This window comes from Sylvia atricapilla, chromosome W (assembly GCF_009819655.1).
Source record: "Sylvia atricapilla isolate bSylAtr1 chromosome W, bSylAtr1.pri, whole genome shotgun sequence".
Classification (NCBI taxonomy): domain Eukaryota; kingdom Metazoa; phylum Chordata; class Aves; order Passeriformes; family Sylviidae; genus Sylvia; species Sylvia atricapilla.
In genome coordinates this window covers 1,613,698-1,633,855 of record NC_089173.1, presented here as the reverse complement: position 1 = coordinate 1,633,855, position 20,158 = coordinate 1,613,698, and the positions used below count along the sequence as shown (strand labels likewise).

The 20,158-nt window shown below is 44.0% G+C and overlaps 1 pseudogene; it reads left to right on the top strand.

The window, feature by feature from the left end:
- The first annotated feature begins 225 nt into the window (after positions 1–225).
- LOC136373441 (uncharacterized) overlaps positions 226–20,158 on the top strand; it is a 42,060-nt pseudogene continuing 22,127 nt past the window's right edge.

Below are 20,158 nucleotides of genomic sequence, written 5' to 3'. Positions count from 1 at the left end.
TAAATAGCCTTGGTAAGAGTTAGAAGCACTAAATTTTGTCTTGTTTCTTTAACTGGAAAGTTGGAGCTCATGCTTTGTGACACTGTAAATAGATAAGATATAATGAGCAACCAAGACCGAACTCAACTCTACTTCTCCCGTGTCTTTCATCCTAACCTCGGCCGAGATAAAGCAGGCAGAACTGTAACAAATTACCTCTGGAAAAAGGAGCAGACAACTCAGGAAATGTTTAAGGATGTCATTAGGTCATGCAGAAAGAAAATTAGAGAGGCAAAAGCTAAACTAGAACTTAACCTGGCCATTTCTGTGAAGGATAACAAAAAATGTTTTTATAAATACATTCATGGCATAAGGAGGGGCAAGGAAAACCTCCATTCTTTATTGGACATGGAGGGGAATACAGTCACCAATGATGAGGAAAAAGTTGAGGTACTTAACGCTTTCTTTGTCTCAGTCTTCAACAATAAGACAGTTTTTTCCTCAGAATAACTGGTCTCCTGAGCTGTAGATGGGCATGGGGAGCACAATAGCCCCCCTGTAATCCAGGAGGAAGCAGTTAGCAGCCTTCTGGGACACTTAGATGCTGACATGTCTATGGGACCAGATGAGATCCATCCTAGATTGATGAGGGATCTTGCAGAAGGGCTGCCAAGTCACTCTCCATTATTTATCACCAGTCCTAGCTAACTGTGGAGGTGCCAGATGACTGGAAGCTGGCCACTGTGATGTTCATCCATAAGAAGGGCCGGAAAGGAGATCTGGGAAACTACAAGCCTGTCAACCTGACCTCAGTGCCAAGGAAGGGTATGGATCAGATCACGTTGTGTGTGATCACACAACACCTACAGAATGGTCAACAGATCAGACACAGACAGCACAAGTTGAGGAGGGGCAGGTCCTGCCTGATCAACCTGATCTCCTTTTATGACCAGGTGGCCTATCTGGTGGATGAGGGGAAGGCTCTGGATGTTGTCTACCTGGACTTTAGCAAAGACTTTGACACTGTCTCCCACACCAAACTCCTGGAAAAGGTGGAAGCCCATGACTTGGACAGGTGCACTCTTCACTGGGTTAAGAACTGGCTGGATGGCCAGGCCCAGAGAGTGGTGGTGAATGATGTTGCATCCAGTTGGTAGCCAGTCATGAGTGGTATCCCCCAGGGATCTGTGTTGGGCCCAGTTCTGTTTAATATCTTTACTGATGATGTGGATGAGGGGATTGAGTCCACTATCAGCAAATTTGCAGATGACACCAAGTTGGGTGCGAGTGTTGATCTACTGGAGGGTATGAGGGCTCTGCAGAGGGACCTGGACAGGCTGGATAGAGGGGCCAAATCCAACAATATGAGGTTTAACAAGACCAAGTGCCGGGTCCTGCATTTTGGCCACAAGAACCCTCTGTATCACTACAGGTGGGGGACAGAGTAGCTGGACAGCATCCAGGCAGAAAGGCACCTGGGGGTACTGATTGATGGCAGACTGAACACAAGCCAGGAGTGTGCCCAGGTGGCCAAGTCCAGTGGCAACCTGGCCTGTATCAGGAATAGTGTGTCCAGCAGAATTAGGGAAGTGATTCTTCCCCTGTACTTGACACTGGTGAGGCTGCACCTTGAGTACTGTGTCCAGTTCTGGGCTTCCCAAATTAGGAAGGACGTTGAGATGCTTGTACATGTGCAGAGAAGGGCAGCAAGGCTGGTGAAGGGTCAAGAGCACAAGTCATGTGAGGAGCAGCTGAGGGAGCTGGGGTTGTTTAGCCTGAAGAAGAGGGAGGCTCAGGGGAGACCTTATCACTCTCTACAGCTACCTGAAAAGAAGCTGTAGCCAAGTGGGATTGGTCTCTTCTCTCAGGCATCCAGTGACAGGACAAGAGAACACAGTCTTAAGTTGCTCCAGGGAAGGTTTAGGCTGGACATTAAGAAGTAGTTCTTCACAGAAAGAGTGATTAGGCATTGGAATGGGCTGCCCATGGAGGTGGTAGAGTCACCATCTCTGGAGGGGTTTAAGGAAAGACTGGATGTGACACTGTTCTGGGTTGACGCTGTCTCCTATCCCATATCTTGGACTACATTGTTATGTCTAACAGCTGCCTCCCTCCCTCTTTGGCGGGGCCTGCCGCTTTGCTGCTCCCTCTCGGGCTCAGCTTGCTGCTGCTGCTGCTTCTCTCTCTCTCTGCCGCCTGCTCCTGCCTGCTGGTTTTCGCCGCTTCTGTTTGTTTTTTCTCCTTCCCTTCCTTTTCTTTTCCCTTCCCCCCCCCCCCCCCCCCCCCCCCCGAAGATTTTGGACTGGCTCCCGACCTGACCTGACCTGAGAAGTCGGAGAATCTCCCGGGCCCACGGAAGAAGCTCTGCGCCCTCCCCCTCACAGTAACTTGCCCTTTTCCTCGGTGTTGGGGAGTGTTTTTTTTCATTTGTCAATAAACCGTTTGTTTCCACTTTTTCTCCAAGGCATTTTCCTTCTCAAACCCAGGGCTGGGGGGGAAGGAGTGGTGGGGGTTTGTTTTTAGGGGACTCCTTTTAGAGGTTCTCCCCTAATTTATTCCAAACCAGGACAGACACTCAGTGCCATGTTCTAGTTGACAAGATGATGTTAGGTCATAGGCTGGACTTGATGATCTCAAAGGTCTTTTCCAACCTAAATGATTCTGTGAAATAATTAGACGTGGCACTTAGTGCTATGGTTTATTTGACAAGGTGGAGTTCAGTCAAATGTTGGACTCAGTGATCTTGGAGACCTTTTCTAACTTCAATGGTTCTGTGATTCAGAAATATGTGTCGGTCCTGTCCGGTCTCCCCTTCCCTTCCCTTCCCTTCCCTTCCCTTCCCTTCCCTTCCCTTCCCTTCCCTTCCCTTCCCTTCCCTTCCCTTCCCTTCCCTTCCCTTCCCTTCCCTTCCCTTCCCTTCCCTTCCCTTCCCTTCCCTTCCCTTCCCTTCCCTGTGGCCACAGCAACCAGATCAAACTTTGGCACAACCATAACCAATGTGCAGTCAGCAATGAATGAGTGTTCCTTTATGCTCACTTATCAAGGAGGCTAAAGAATCATACTGGCCATTAAAATTACAAGAAAGCTCATTCAAACATATAGCAAAGTTTAAGGAGCAATCCTGCTCCATCAGATAGATAAGATCAATGTAAAAGTTGCTCTTGTTTCTGTTTGGTTCTGTAAAAAGCGTAAAAAAAAATCTGTGCATTTTTATGAAATGTGCATTTTTTTCCCTAAAAAAGGTCAAAATGAGTTTAAGAATTACTGTTATTATCTGTAAAATGACAGAGACGTTTCCATGTGAGTGTTTCCCTTTGCAGTCAGATATCCATATTCACCATTTGTATACGTTCAATTCAGGGACTGCAGCTCCCCTGTGGGCCAAGGACTCAGGGTCCATTTTGTGTTCATCTTTCTGCCAAAATAGCGTTATTAGTGAAAGGCAATATTGCAAGGTCACCCATAGCCTTTATAGAAACAAGAGAGTAGGAGAAAAGTAGGGAGAAACTGTAAGCTGTAATATCCAGCTGCAGTTGGCAAACTTGAGCATATTTAGATTTCCTGTACCAGCATTTCACTCTCCTGTTTGCAAATTATGTCCTGGCCCTAGTGGTTACCATCTGAATATACCCAAGAAGGATATACACAGAAAGGATCTCATGATAAAAAGTCTGTTCCTGGTCTTCTTTCCATCACATCATAATCTGTTGTCTTGGGTTATGTAATCAAAAAATATTTATTCTATTCCATCTGTTGAAACCAGTTGGGGAAGTGTTTTCTTTATCTCTTGTAACTCCAGGGGGGAGGGGGTGGCTGCCTTCTGATAATGGGCCAGCTGTTAAAACCGGGTGGGGCATTGTTCCTTATCTCTTTCCACCCTCTGGGGGAACATCTTCTGGTAATGGGCCATTAAGGCTCACTAATGACATGACACATTACAGCATCCCATTGTGAGATGCTCCACCCAGTGGGGAGAGCCAAACAGTTCCTACCTAGATAAAAAACTGAGACGTAGGGACACCAGACACTGGTTTTCCACTGGATTCCCGAAGGAAGACTGGACCCATCTTGCCATTACTGGACCTTTTTCTACAGGACCATCTCTACTCCAACAGAACTACATCTGCCACTCCAGGTGGGCTTACTTTGTACTGCTTCCAACACCCTGACCAACAGGGTGTCAGGTTATATTTCTGACTGTCATGGTTTCTAGGATTTTCTGTTTGTTTTGCTTGCTTGTTCTTTGTGCTACTACATTTGTATTCTTAATATTTCTAGTAAAGAGCTGTTATTCCTATTCCCAAATCTTTGTCTGAAAAGCCTTTAATTGCAAAATTATAATAATTTGGAAGGGAGGGGGGATTTACATTCTCCATTCCAATGGAAACTCCACATTTTCCTGGCAGATACCTGTCTTCCCAAACCATGACATCTGTCCACTAATATGGTTTGAGATGTCAGTTGATCAAAAGGTCAGAAGGTGCTACCACTTCTGTCACAGTTCAGCCAAAGGCATTTTTATGTAATTCAGCAGACAGAGGAATTCTTTAGCAAAGCTTTCAAATCTGTTTACATAATAGATTAAATCTTTGCTATATTACATTTATCTTCCTTCAGGGAGTGACACCTGAAAAATTAATCTCTAGTTGCTAGAAAATTTAAATAAAACAAAGGCAAATCATACCTTTGCACACTATAAATATATAACTGCAGTGAACATAAGAGTTACCATTCTCCCACTATTTTCTTTGGTACAAAAGCTATAAAGTGCTGACCACCTTCAAATTCTACCAAGATCAAGGGAGCCTAAACCTCTGAGTATATTATGAAGACTGTCGTGATAACACAGGAGGAACTAAAAGATACTTCACTCATTTAGACTAATGAAATGGTAAAAAGTACTTTTAAAGTTAGTAAAATCCAAAAACATAACAAAGGGGTGTTATTAGCATATCACTAGGAATAAGGAAATGAAAATGGGGGAAATCTGATCAATGGGGCAATGTGTTTCTCAGGGAATAATGCCAGGGGAGACAATTTTCCAACATCCTGGGATGAATAAAATACTGAAGCACATCCTACCCAACACCACCACATTGAACAGCTAGTCACCACTATACTGCAGTTGCAGTGGGTCCATCAGTCCTACACTGTGCCCATCCCTGGATGCCAGCCATTGCCTGCAGCACCAACCACAGAACTCTGTCCTGTTCTGCTTCCAAGCCATTCAACATGGGCAGAGATTGCTGCCCAAAACAGCAGGGAGAGAGGGTACCACTACCAACAGCCACATGCCACCTGAGGTCTTCATCTAGTGGGTCTGCAGAAGTAGTTTCTGTGAGCATTGCCATTGGAAAAAACACTGTTTTGTCTCCTGCACACCTGAAGAATTGTCACAAGCAAATAAAACCCCTCAGCATTTCCCAGACTATCTGCCCACTCCCTGACTCTACAGAGCTCTACACCAGGACTAACAGACAGTTTCTATAACTGCAACTGGCACTCATTTTACTCCTTTACATGCTTTCAAAGCTGAGATCCATCAAAGATTAGCAGAAAAAAAATTCATTACTATTTTTCCTTTAGAAGCAGCATTGGTAATAGGCTTCAGAAAAAATCCTCCTAAATGCAAATGATAAGCATAGACTCTGGGAATGCTCACATGTCTGATTATAATTATCACTGCAAAGGAACCAGCATTAACCTCCCTTCTGGAAGACATATGTAAGTCTACGGGCCCTGATGAGATGCATCCCAGATTCCTGAGGGAATTGGCTGATATAGTTGCCAAGCCATTCCCCATCATATCTGAAAATTCATGGCAGTCAGGCAAAGTCCCAAGTGACTGGAAAAAGGGAAAAATTGTACTTATCTTTATAAAGGGCAGAAAGGAAGACCCTGGGTACTACCAATCTGTCAGCCTGACCTCTGTTTCTGGGAAGATCATGGAACAGATGTCCTAGGAGCTATGCTAAGGCCCATGGAGGACAGGGAGATGATTCAGGACAGCCAGCACAGCTTCACCAAGGGTAAATCCTGCCTGACCAACCTAGTGGCCTTCTATGATGGAGTGGCTACATCAGTGGACAAGGAAAGGGCTACAGATGTCATTTATCTGGACTTCAGTAAAGCCTTTGACACGATCTTCCACAACATTCAGAGATGGATTAAATTAGTGGACTGTTAGATGGATAAGAAATTGCTTGGACAGTCATATCCAGAGGGTAGTGGTCAATGGCTCAAAGTCCCAATGGACATTGGCGACAAATGGTGTCCCTCAGGGGTCCGTATTGGGACCAGTGTTATTTAGTATCTTCATTAATGACATAAACGAAGGGAGCAGGTGAACCCCCAGTAAATTTGAGATGACACCAAACTGAGTGGTGCTGTTGATATAGCCAAAGGACAGGATTCCATGCAGAGGGACCGGGACAGGCTCAAGAAGTGGGCCCATGGGAATCTCAACAGATTTGACAAGACCAAGTAGAAGGTGCTGCACCTGAGTTGGGGGAACCCCTGGTATCATTCCAGGCTGAGGAATAAACAGATCCAGAGCAGCCCTGCCAAGAAGGACTTGGGGGGTTGGCAGAGGAGTGTCTGGACATGAGCCAGCAATATGCACTTGCAGCCCAGAAAGTAATTTGTATCCTGGGCTGCATCAAAAGCAATGTGGGCAGGTCCCCTCTATTCCACTCTGGTGAGATCCCACCTGGAGTGCTGCATTCAGCTCTGGGGTCTCCAACACAGGAAGTACATCAACCTATTGAAGTGAATCCAGAGAAGGGCCACCAAGATGATTAGAAGGATGGAGCACCCCTCCTATGAGAAAAGGCTGAGAGTTGGGATTCTTCAGCCTGGAAAAGAGAAGGCTTCAGGGTGACCTAATTGCGGCTATCCAGTGCCTGAAGGGAGCCTACAAGAAAGATGGAGAGGGACTTTTTACAAGACTGTGTAGTGACAGGACAAGGGGGAATGGCTTCAAACTGAGAGTAAGTTTAGATTAGATATTAGGAAGAAAATTCTTTCCAGTGAGGATGGTGAGGCGCTAGAACAGGTTGCCCAGAGAAGCTGTGGATGCCCCTTCCCTGGCAGTGTTCAAGGCCAGGTTGGATGGGGGTCCAAGCAACGTGGTCTAGTGTCGCTGTTAGGAACACGAGAGAACGAAGCAGGCAGCAGGAAGGTCAGCAGGAAAGCTCTCTACTTTATTTTTCTGAGTCTAGTATACACCTTTGACAAGCAGGCCAAAGATTGGCTACACAGGTAGCCACCTTGTCGACCTCATTGGTGAACATCACCATCAATCATCTTTCTCCTCCCAGAGGAGAAATATGTAAACAAATAGATAAATTCTAAAAATATACATACTTTGCTTGAAGCTGCACCAGAACAAATGCAAGCAGTAAAAAGCAGGCAACTTGAGGCAACAGTCTAGTGAAAGGTGACCCTGCCCACAGCAGGGGGGTTGGAACCAGATGATCTTTGACATTCCTTCTAAGCCAGGCCAATCTATTGTCAGGACTACAGCTCATCTGTAGCTGCAAAGATAAATTTGGCCATAACAGACCTCCAAACTTGACCAGCCTAGAAGTAAACAAGTGTCTGTGTGAGGAATGATAGGATGGATTTGAACCTAAACAGGGAACCCCAGCCAATCCCATTCAACCCTGTGTCACTGTTAGCAACATGAAAGGACGAAGCAGGCAGCAGGAAGTCAAGCAGGAAAGCTCTACATTATTTTTCTGACTCCATATATATACAGTTTTACAAACAGGCCAAGATTGGCTACACAGGTAGCCACCTCTTCGACCTCGTTGGAGAACATCACCATCAATCATCTTTCTCCTCCCAGAGGAGAAGAATGTAAACAAAGATATAATTTCTAAAAACATACATAGTTTATTTGAAGCTGCGTGAGAACAAAATGCAAACAGTGAAAAGCAGGCAAACTTGAGGCAACAACCCTGAATGTAGACATATCACTGGTCAGGGAGCTGGGCAGTGTTGAGACCCTGACCAATCAGTTGCCTAAGCCCAGGAGTTTTGAACCTCCTATAAAAGGGGACCCTGAACAATAAACCAGGCTGTTTGTCGCATGGTCCTTGGTGCCTTGAGTCATGTGTCTGTCTCCAACCTATGACCTAACGTAATATTCTATGATTCTATTATTCCATGAATTGTCTTCCACTAGAAAACTAAATAAGACCCTGATTTGGGGGTGAAAAAAACTAACAAACCTTGAGTACTGAGAGGGACCAATCAAATTTTTATTTATGTCTCAACATATGTTATACATGATGTTAAAAATGACCCTATAATATTTGCTTTCACATTTGTATATTAGTCTTTATATGTTGTAATTGATTGTAAGTATAGTGCAATTCATAACCCCTTTTAGCTGCTTGCTAATATAACCTAATTTCTCGTTTTAAGTATGCACCATATAGCCCATGGAAATAGTAGTGTGATGAATATATTATGTTGATGTATACACCTTATAGCTTATAGAAATAATAGTGTGATGAATGGATTGTACTTAAGCCTTAGCAAAATATAAAATGCTAAAATACTTTTATGTAACCAAGAGAACTGTATAAAGCAATTGTTTCCCACATCTGCTGACTGACCTCTCCAATAGATAAGATAACCGTGACACAAACCAGAGTACTGGAGGAGAATTAAAGAGCTTGTTAACTCCTTGTTATCAGGGAAGTGTTGTGAAATGTGGGGTTGTGTTTCCTGTCAGGTAGAAAAAGGTGGCCTCTGTATTTGTGGTTGTGAAATGTGTGGAATGAGGCCATGGGACAGTTATAAAAATTAGTTTTAAAGAACAAAGGGGAAAAGCATGGAAAGAGGCTTTTTGGACAAATATTTTGCGTGCTTATGAGTGAATAATGTGAGCTTTAAAGTTTTCACAATATAAGTTTTAAGGGTTTTTTTAGGCCTTTAACATGTAGGATAGAAGAATGCAGAAGTATTATTATTTGCTTTGAAAATAAAATTATTATAAGCTTTAAGCTGCTTTGTAATAAGAGGTTTTGAACTAAAACTTTAGAATATATAAAAGGAGTTGTAATCATCTAAATAAAAGAAGGAAGTGAGCTTATCCCAAGCTGTAAATTGAAGATCCTGGAAATGAAAACTGGATGATCCTGGAAAGGGAATCTAAACATCACCATCACTGATTTATGGTCCTACAAAGAGAAGCTGGACCTCACCATCACTGATGTATGATTCTGAAAAAGGGAAACTGGACATCACCATCACTAATTTACAACCCTGGGGTATAGAAATTTGATGTCACCAATAAGAACTGATCACAATGGGGTATAGAAATCGGACTTCACAAATAGAAACTAGGAGGAAACCACAAAAAACCCTGCTGAGAAGTGCTTATGAAGATGCTCAATGCCAGCAAAAATTAGTAGCCAGCGTGCAGTTGGAGGGGAGACCCCCACTGTACCCAGAGCACTGCTTTGCTCGCACTTTACAATTTGAATTAATGAATTAATAAATTGATTGTTGCTTGATATATTGGCTGAGTCAAGCTCTTCTTCCTTACAGTGTGAAACAATGGGATGAAGCCACAAGAAGGAATAAAATATATTGACCTTATCTGCAGGATGTCATGTAGATAATCAGAGTGGAAAGCCAAAACAAAGGAAAGTTTCCAAAACATCAAAAGCTCCCAAGAATGAATAATGCATCAAACTTATGAATACGGTAATAAATTATTAGCCAAATTAATCAATAAAAATAGAATTTATTGATTAATTGGAGAATAGATTTCAAGAAAGACACAAGCAAACAGTGCCGAGCACTGGGTGAACCTTAGATTCGGTCTCTATTGCCCCGAACCTCCCTCTGTTCACGAATTCTGCCTTTGGAGGGTACGTTTTTATACAGTTTTTTCTGCTGGGCAGGGGTTTTCTCATTCCTTTGTCCCTCTTGTCCTTCTAATGTAATCATGTTCCTTTTTTTCTGGCTACTGGTCTGTCAAAGAGTTTTCCAGGAAGGGGTGAATACTTGGTTCTTTCTTACGGAAATCTGGTATTGGGATGTACACCCTTGATGACGCAGATTATCTTATCATAGATGCATATTGGGTGACTATCACTGATTATCACCGGGGCGTTTTCAGGCCCATCCAGGAAAGAGGCTCATCCTTGTGAAAAACGAGATTCACTTTTTGGTATATTTTAAGAAATAGGTTTTAATAAAAAGATAAGACAATTAGGAGATAAGGAAAAAGTAAAGTACGGTCGGCTGGGTGACTTGGCATTTAGCCAAGTCCACAAATTGCTATTTCATAGGCTTTCTTTAAATACCCTTTCTATTGTATTTGTTGAATATTCATATTTTTCCATAAACTAGTTTCCATATTCCAGGGACTGTTTTGCATGGCCTCTCCTTGGGTTCACCTTTTTAGAGCATGCGTGTTTTTTGGTTGTGTCTTTATTATCGCCTCTAGATTGGGCTTTGGTCTATGCTTTTTTCAGATGGTAGATGTTGATAGTTGGTGTATCAATAGCAGGGTCTTCTTTATATGTTCATTGGATGTTATCTCAGCCAAACAGACAGTTTAAGCATACTATATCACTACTACCACTATGCCTAATTTTCTTTATTAACAGCAGAAAATAAAGACTTCTATATTTACCACGAAATTATTAATCATATAACACACATCTTGCAAAAAGCCAACTTTATAATAGGCATTTATAACATCCTCGATTGATGGCATCTCCTTTTCTATTGCAAATCAGTTTCTTCCCCTGCTGCCATATGTAGTTTTTCAATTCCTGAAATCTTTAATTCTTAAGCATGAATTATTTTATACCATATATTACAATATGTATGTACCTTAGTAAGGTAACAGTATATAGATAACACTGTCTTAATGTACCGGGGTGTTCTTTGGCTGATAGCCAGGAACACCCCAGCGTTGAACATTGTCCTTTTTTATTCCCTTATTAAACTTTTGGAAAATACTTTTAGTGTGAACTTTCATTTTTCACACATGAGATGAAGTATTCTTATAAGTGTTACATATGTGCTAGCAGCCCTGACCCTGGAGAGGCTTCTCCTGGCAGCCAACTGGGGCAGAGAAAGCTTCCACAATCGGACTGTGAGTGACCCCCCTCCCCTCACTTGCTGGTGGGCCAATGCCCGGATGCCCGCAAAAAATGCCCGGGAAATCAAACTGGGGGAGGAAGTTGAGCACATAAGGGCAGCTAACTGCTATACAAAAGGAGCCATTTTGTTTTGGGTAACTTGGAGGGGAGCCGGGGCTCGCCTGTAGGGTACACTCAACCCTTCTCTGCCCCCTCCCCCCCCCGCCTTTTCCTTCATGTGGTCCTGCTTCCCTGCTTCATCTTTTCTTGTCATCGCGATGACTTCGTGCTCCGCTGCCTCTCTGCCTTCCTGACGGAGCAGGAGCCGCCACAGCCAGCCACCCCGCCATACTTCCTGGGCACAGCCACCGCTGCAGCCATCATCTGCAGCACGAGCCCACTTGTGAGATATTAATTTTGAAGAATTAAGGACTTTAGTTAAACTAGATATTGCTGAGGTAGACTTCCCTTTTACTAACTAGACATTGTTGAGGTAAACTTCCCTTTTTTTAACATAAGCCGGATTTAAGGAACCAATAAATCAGGAGACCTGTCAACTTAATCAATAGACTCCAAGAACACAATGTGATCATAAATCAGATAGTCTTGAGAAAACAGGATCCAGGTGTCACCAACACTAAAAGGGTAAAAAGGCAAAGCGAGGAAGACCCATCTTACTTCATCATTTTGAGACCCCACCCCCTAAAAAGGACCACCGACCCATTTCAAAGAACAAACTACGCATGCTTAATTGCTTTTTGGCTAATTACCATACGAAGCGGGGAATGGGATGGACCAGAGTCATGAATATGCATTTGTGTTTTGGGTATTCAACACTTTTGTACATAAAAAGACTCTGTGATCATCTGTAAATGGCGCGTGTGTATTTGGGAGCTATCCCTCACGCTGCCCGGCGTCGTAATAAACATACACTTTCTAACTTCAAACTGTTAGAGTCTTTGTCCGTCATAGTTGGATATTGGTATTAGATCAATATCCATATGTTTTTTTAACAAATCACTTGCACCTGACTGCAACCGCCACTGCCGCTGTTTCCTGCACTGCCCACCTGCACCAACTTGCTGTAGCACTAGCCCATAGGGACCAGCCTGTCGCCGCCGCCTGCATCCAGCCACAGCTGCCGTGCCCCAACCCTGGGAACCTGCAGCTGCTCCAGAATTGCCTCCATGGCCACGGCAGCCTGCTCTCTGCGAACGGAAGGAACATGCAGCCTGCTACTGTTTGTACTGAACATGAGCCAGCAGTGTTCCCAGGTGGCCAAGAAGTCCAATGGCATCTTGGCTTGTAGTAGCAATAGTGTGGCCAGCAGGACCAGGTGAGTGATTGTCCCTCTGTACTCAGCACTGGTGAGGCCACGCCTCGAGTACTGTGTTCAGTTCTGGGCCCCTCGCTCCAGGAAAGACATTGAGGTGCTGGAGTGTGTCCAGAGAAGGGCAACAGAGCTGGTGAAAGGTCTAGAGAGTAAGTCCTATGAGGAGTGACTGAGGGTCCTAGGGTTGTTCAGTCTGGAGAAAAGAAGGCTCGGGAGTGACCTTATTGTCATCTACAACTACCTGAAGGAGGTTGTAGTAAGATGGGGATCAGCCTCTTTTCCCAGGCAGCTAGTGACAGGATGAGAGGATATAGCCTTAAGCTATGCCAGGGAAGGTTCAGGTTGGACAGCAAAAAGAATTTCTTCTTAGAATGGATTGTTAAACATTGGAACAGGCTGCTCAGGGAGAAGGTGGAGTCACCATCCCTGGAGATGTTTAAGAAATGACTGGATATGGCACTTAGTGCCATGGTCTAGTTGACAAAGGTGGTGATTGGTCAGAGACTGGATTTGATGATTTTGGAGGTAGTTTCCAACCTAAATGATTCTGTGATATAGAAGATTCAAGAGACAACAGGCTGCCTCTCACCATCTAACTGAGAGGTCCTATATGGTAATGCCCTACAAAGAACAAATATTTGAAATATCTAGAAGGAAAAAAAAAGGGAAAAAAGACACACTGCCATTGTGGTCTGCCCCTCCCCCAGTCCTCCTTTGTCCCCATAGCTGCCATTGCTCTCCATAGCTACCATCAGCCCCTGTAGCCCATTCTTCTGTCTGTCCTCCCTAACCCTCCTCTCCCTCCATTCATTCTTCAAGAATGTAGCCCGCTTCTTTAACTTGGCATGTGTTTAAGCAGATGTCCAAAAAACTCACTTCAGCAACCAGGGTGGGAAATTCCTGCAATTCAGCCCAGGCTCTTTCCCCCCATCCCACTCCATGCTTTCACTCTCCTTCTTTTTCTTTGCTTCTTCTCTTTTAACATGCTGAATGATTGATAATGCTCACCTTGACTCACAGCTGCCTGTTTAAGTCCTTTTTGCCTGGCATCTGCAGCCCTGTAGGGAAACTAGCTCTCGTAGGCGATGGGATGCTGGAGACTCCCTTTGGTTCTTTTCATAAATTAAATAAATAAAAGGATAAAAGGAAAGAGGAGAGAAATAAAAGAGAGTCTGGCAAGTTTTGCAGGGAGAAGGGAGAGGTGGAAGGGAACAGCTAGGAAAAGGCCTTGATAAGGACAGGTCCAACACTAACAACCCAAAGCAACTCCTCTGCATGCCTCGTAGTCTGTTTGCCATGGAAAAGTGAGTGGAAAGCTTTGTTCTCTCGTTTTGCATTTTGGACCCCAAATAGTAGGTTTGTGCAGAATTTCTAGCTTTTTGTGATGCTGTCACAATGAATGAGTGCTGTCCTAAAGTCACACCTTCTGGAGCCATTTATTTACTTGAAAATCTTAGGCTTAATTTAAAAACAAATGAACCTGTATTTGTCTTTCCAACAGCAGAAAGAGATTAGACAACATGAGTCCTAACACCTTCTACTTCATACACAAAAAAATATGTAATTTTTATGTCACATCATCGTGCCTTATGCTTGTACATATATGCAAGCATCCTGTTTTCAGAGTTCTCAAAGTATCCACAGGATGCCATGCTGTTGTGTTTCAAAAATGGTACTCCTCAATTTAGTTTCCCCACTGAGACTCTCCAAACCACATGATGCTTGCTCACTCCCCTTTCCCCTACCCCTCCACCCCTGTGGTGGGATGGAGAGGAGAACGTGAGGCACAAAAGGTAAAGAAATAAGAAAAATTTACTGGAAGCAGCAATGAAATAAGACAATGAACAGTAACAACAACAATATTAATAACAAAAGTATACAAAAGAGAGAGTGATTCACATGCAAAAATGCTCACCATACAGCTCAACCCATTCACAGCCATGCCACCCCAACAGTTCCCTCTGGCTCAGGACCAAAGCTGTGCTTACTTGACTGGAAGGATCCCCTTCTCGCCGGAAGAGAGTACCTTCCTCCACCTCTGGCAATGACCTGAGGTGGTATAGAACAACCTCCAGGTCCCAGCCATGCCTCCTCCTGCCTACTCTAAAAATTAACCCTGTCCTGGCTGGAATCAGGACATTATCCACCCCTTATTCTATACCATTTACATCATACCCAGATCCTACACCTTCTAACTATATATATATGAAAAGATATAATTTCCATAGTCAATGTCTGTCCCTCCAAGATGTCTGTTGAGTTCATTTAGCCCATAACTGTGGGTTTGATCTATCCTAGACGTTTTCTAGGCAGGAGGGCTGGTGTGCTATCAGCCGGTTGCTACATTAGGAGCTCATGTCTGGTGTACCTGGAGCAGTTCATCCTCATTGTCCATGGTAGTATGGCATGCAGTGGCAATGTCATTCAGCAACCATTATACAATTCAACATTATAGATGGTTCTCATCCAAAAATCAAATCCCCTTGAGATAAACACTGTGATTTGCTGTCCCTTTGTATTACCCACTATTGTGGTTTTAAGCCCAGCTGAAAATTAGCACCATGCAGCTGCTTGCTCAGCACATGCTCTCCACCCCCAAAACCCTGCTGGAATGGGGAGGAGAATTGAAGTAAAACTTGTATGTTGAGATAAGAATAGTTTATTAATTGAAAACAAAGTAAAATACAATAATAATGGTAAATGATAATGATAATGATAATGATAATGATAATGATAATGATAATAAAAAGGGAAAAACAAGTGATGCACAATACAGCTGCTCACTGCCTGCTGACTGATGCCAGACCTCCTGTTCCCCAACCCAGATCAGCCACCCTTCCGGGTAACTCCCCCCAGTTTATATGCTGGACATGCTGTTCTATGGTGTGGAATATCCCTTTGGTCAGTTCAGGTCACCTGTTCCAGATATGCTCCCTCCCAGTTTCTGTGCCTGCCTCCTCACAGGTAGAGCAGGAGACAAGGAAAAAAAGTCCTTGACTTAGAATAAACATGACTTTGCAAAAAAACATCAGTGTGTTGTCAACACCATTCTCATTCCAAATCCAAAACACAGCACTGTAACAGCTACTAAGAAGAAAATATTTCTGTCAGCTGAAACCAGGACACCCACCAAGTGCACCCAGGTCATTGGGAAAAAACAATACCATGGATGGATTTGCCTTTTGCTTGAGGCAGGACTAATACAAACTGTCTTCCCTCATACATTCTTCATATCCACCATGGGGACTTTATCCCCTCCTACAGTATATGGGGGCTTTAACTGGGTAGGGACAATTCCATTGGTAGAACCTCTGGTGTCAACTAACCAGGTGGCCTTCACTAAATGTAGATCCCAATGTTTGAAGGCCCCAATGCCCATTGCTTTCAATGTGATTTTTAACAGTCCACTGTACTGTTCAATTTTCCCAGCAGCTGGTGCATGATAGGGAATATGATACACCCACTCAATCCTCTGCTCTCTGGTCCAAGTGTCTATGAGGCTATGTTTGAAATGAGTCCCATTGTCTCACTCAATTCCTTTTGGGGTGCCATGTCACCACAGGACTTGCTTTTCAAGGCCCAATATGGTATTCTGGGCAGTGATGTGAGGCACAGGTTACATGTCCAGCCATCCAGTGGTTTTTCCCACCATTGTAAGCACCTAGTGCTTGCCTTGGTGGGTTTGCAGCAGTGTGATGTAATCAAACTGATAGACCTCCCCATATTTATATTTTGACCATCATCCCCCATACCACAGAGGCCTTACCCACTTGGCCTGCTTTACTGCAGTGCATGTTTCACAGTTATGGATAACCTGGGAGATGGTGTCCATGGTTAAGTCTACCCCTTGATCATGAGCCCATCTGTATATTGCATCTATTCCCTGATGACCTGAGGCGTCATGGGCCCACTGAGCCCACTCGATCCACTTGTCCGTTGTTGAGCTGTTCTTCAGTAGCCTGACTCAGGTACATGAGCATCTACATTATATACTTTTACAGCCAATTTCTCCACCCAGGCAGTGATGTCTTGCACAATTCAATAGCCCACATGTGTTTCCCTCTGCACTACCAATTGGCCTTTTTCCATCTGTCCAGCCACTCCCACAGAGCATTTGTGACCATCCACGAATCAGTGTAGAGGCAGATTGTTGGGATTTTTTTATAGAGTGTTATATTGGGATTGATTGAGGGTGAGCAATTCCAGACTGGGCCCTTTGGCCTGCAGAGCCTGTGGACCCCTGAGCCCACAGGGCCTGCAGGCCACAGTGGTGCAGTAGAAAATTCACAGTTTATATTAAGGTGTTCTGGGAAGTAATGGGTTTCTAAATGTAGAATTGTAGTTCTAACACTTTAGCCACCTTAAGACTTAGATAAATAAGAGTTGTTTGCATTCTTTGTATAGCCTGTAACTGTAAACTATGTGGTGAACCTTTATAACTCACCGCAGGCTGATAATAAAGGGGAATTCGACATGGTGGCCGCATCGGTTTAGACGTGTCGTCTGTTCTGTCCGATCTCCTAATAGTCAGGACCCTTGCTACAGTAGATTGTTGGGAAAGATGGGACAGGAAGGGCTTATGGATATGATTGTCTGGTAAGAAATACTGGACATATAAAATCTGTGAGTGAAATAGAAATGAAGGCCAGCTTTGAGATGTAGGCATGGCAGGCAGGAAGACTGTGATTAACTGGAGATAGGTTGAAGGACAGAAAACAAAAGGGCCCAAGAATGCAGTTCATCTCCACCCTGCCAAGACATCAAGGAAAAAGTAGATAAGAAGAGTAGTCTTTAGAGTTTAGAATATAGGATGATATGGTAATTTAGTAGTTCTCATAGGTTGCATGCAAAGTTTGTAGGTTTTGTATCTTGCGCTGGTTGGTCACTGTAAATTAGAATATTTAACATAAAAGGAGATATAATGTGTTGGAACAAGGTCCTTGCTCTCTTGCTCCTTCCCCTCTTGCCGCTCTCTTTCTCCCTGCTCTTTTCCCTCTTGCCTCTTTGCCCCTTCTCTTGCCCACTCTCTCTCTCTGCTTCTTCTATCTCCCTCTCTCCTACCACCCTGACCCTGGCACTCTTCTTACCTCCCTTACCCCATACCCCCACTCTCTCTCCCTCTCTCTTTAAGGGCTTTGCTTCAGCCGAGGCTGGTGGCTGAAAGTAGGCCCTCTTTACCCATGATCCTTGCAATAAAACCACGTGTTTCTAGAATATCTCAGGTCTGCAGAGTACCTTGTCCCTGCCTCCATGGATGCCTCTACAGCAGATAATTTCCCATTTCTCCTGTTGAGTGATATCTAAAGCCAACTGGATGGCTTTCAGCTCTGCAATCTGACTTGATCCACCTTGTCCCTCAATAGCTTCTGCAACTCGTCATTTGGGAGTCCATATGGATACTTTCATTTTCGATGTATCCTTACCTGTCCTGGGGTTACTTTCTGATGCTTGTATCCCCAATTGTCTGTTCTGTTTATGCTGTATGTTAAGTTCTGTACCTTTAAGACTAGTTCCGAGAGCGAAAGAGGAGAAAGAAGCAGTGTGGAGTTTGTTGGCAGAAACTGCACTCCCCCCTCTGCATTCTGGCTCCTGGGCAGTGTTTGTCTGAAGAACGGATAGACAGCGGGACAGAGATCTCCTGTGCTTTTAGTTAGTTTAGCTAGCTGAGACAAAGAAGTTCCCTGGACTGTTTTTTTCTCTTTTTCTTTCGTTTTAAACCTGTCCTGGAGTGAAAAAAAACCAGAGACACACATGGATCTCACACCTGCAGCTCACTGGCGCCCAGGACGGCATTTATCAACACCGGAGGGACTGATGGGAGACTGCATGAGCTGAGCTGCAACCCATGGCAAGGACATTCTGAGTTTGCCATCTCACTTCAGAATGATGAGAGGTTTTATTGTTTCATATTATTCATTCTTTATGCTTTTGGGCATTTTGTTTGTTAAACAAATAGTTTTTTCCACTTTTCTGTAAGGAGACTTTTTCCCGGACCAGTTGGGGGAGGGGCCGTTTGGATTTGCTTTTCCAGAGGGACCCTATTTGGAGGCTTTCTCCCAAATTTGCCCTAAACCAGGACATTACCATACAGCAGGAACCATCAGTGAAGAGAGTGTATCGCTTTTCATTTTCTGGTAGCTGATTATAGGGTGGGGCCTCTTTAGTACATGTCACTTTTTCCTCCTCTGATGATGATGATAGTCCAAAATTTTCACCTTCAGGCCAGTTTGTGATGAATTCCAAGATTCCTGGGCAACTCTTTGGTCAGCACAAACCAATTATTCCACATATCATGAGTGGCATGATGCGTGCAAGGGACTTTCTCTTTGAACATCTAGCCCAGCATTGGCAGTTGGGGTGCCAGAAAGAGCTGTGCTTCAGTGCAAATCATCTCTGAGGCAGCTTGAACCCCTTCATAGACTGCCAGTATCTCTTTTTCCATTTGGTTATAAAAGACCTCAGATCCTTTCTATCCCAAATTCCAGAATCCCAGCGATTGTCCTTGAGTCTCCCCAGGTACTTTTTGCCAGCGACTCCAGGAAGGATCACCCTTCCCAGCTGCAGAATAAAGCACATTCTTCTCATCTTGTTTTTGCCTAACTGGCCCTAGGGCTGCTGCATGAACAGTCTTCTGATTAATTTGTTCAAAAGGACCCCACTAAAAATCTTTCTTCTTCCAGGTCACACGATAGAGAAGATTTACAATCTGACTGTAATCTGGAAGATGCATCCTCCAAAAACCCACAGCACCTGAGAAAGCCTGTGTTTCCTTCTTGTTGGTCAGTGGAGACATAGCTGCTATTTTGTTGACCATATCCATTGGAATGTGACCATGTCCATCTTGCCATTTTACTCCTAAAAACCTAATTTCCTGAGCAAGTCTCTTGACTTCAGTTTGTTTGATGGCAAAACTGGCCTTCAGGAGGATGTGGATTATCTTCTCCCCTTTCTTAAAAACATGCTCTGCTGTGTTGCCCCACACAATGATGTCACTGATGTACTGCAAGTGTTCTGGAGCATTACCCTTTTCCAGTGCAGTCTGGATCAGTCCATAGCAGATGGTGAGACTGTGTTTCCACTCCTGAGACAGTCAGTTCCAGGTGTACTGGACACCCCTCGAAGTGAAAGCGAACTGTGGCCTTTTCTCTGCTGCTAAAGGAATGGAGAAATATGCATCAGTAATGTTGATGGTGGCACCATTTTGCTGCCTTGGACTCCAGTTTGTTCTAAAGTCCCAGCATGTCTGGAATGGCAGCATTCAGTGATGGTGTGACTTTGTTCAGTCTATGATAGTCCACTTTCAGTCTCCACTCATCATTGATCTTACTGGCCATATAGGACTATTAAACTGTGAGTGAGTCTTGCTGGCCACTCCCTGGCTCTCCAGTTCACAAATCATCTCATGGATGAGGGTCATGGAGTCCCAATTGCTGCAGTATTTTTGATGGTGCACTGTTGTAGTAGTGATCAGTACCTGTTGTTCTTCTACCCTCAGCAGTCCCATAGCAGAAGGGTCCTCTGAAAGACCAAGCAAGGTATTCAGCTGTTTAATTTCCTGTCTCCACAGCAGCTATTCCAAAAGCCCAATGAAGCCCTTTTGGGTCCTTGAAATACCCTCTCCTGAGCTAATCTATGTAAAATACATGGGGCATCTGGGGCAGTTGCAATGGGATGTTTTTGCCATTTGTTCCCAGTCAGGCTCCCTTCAGCTTCCAGTAAAGTCAGCTGTTGGGAT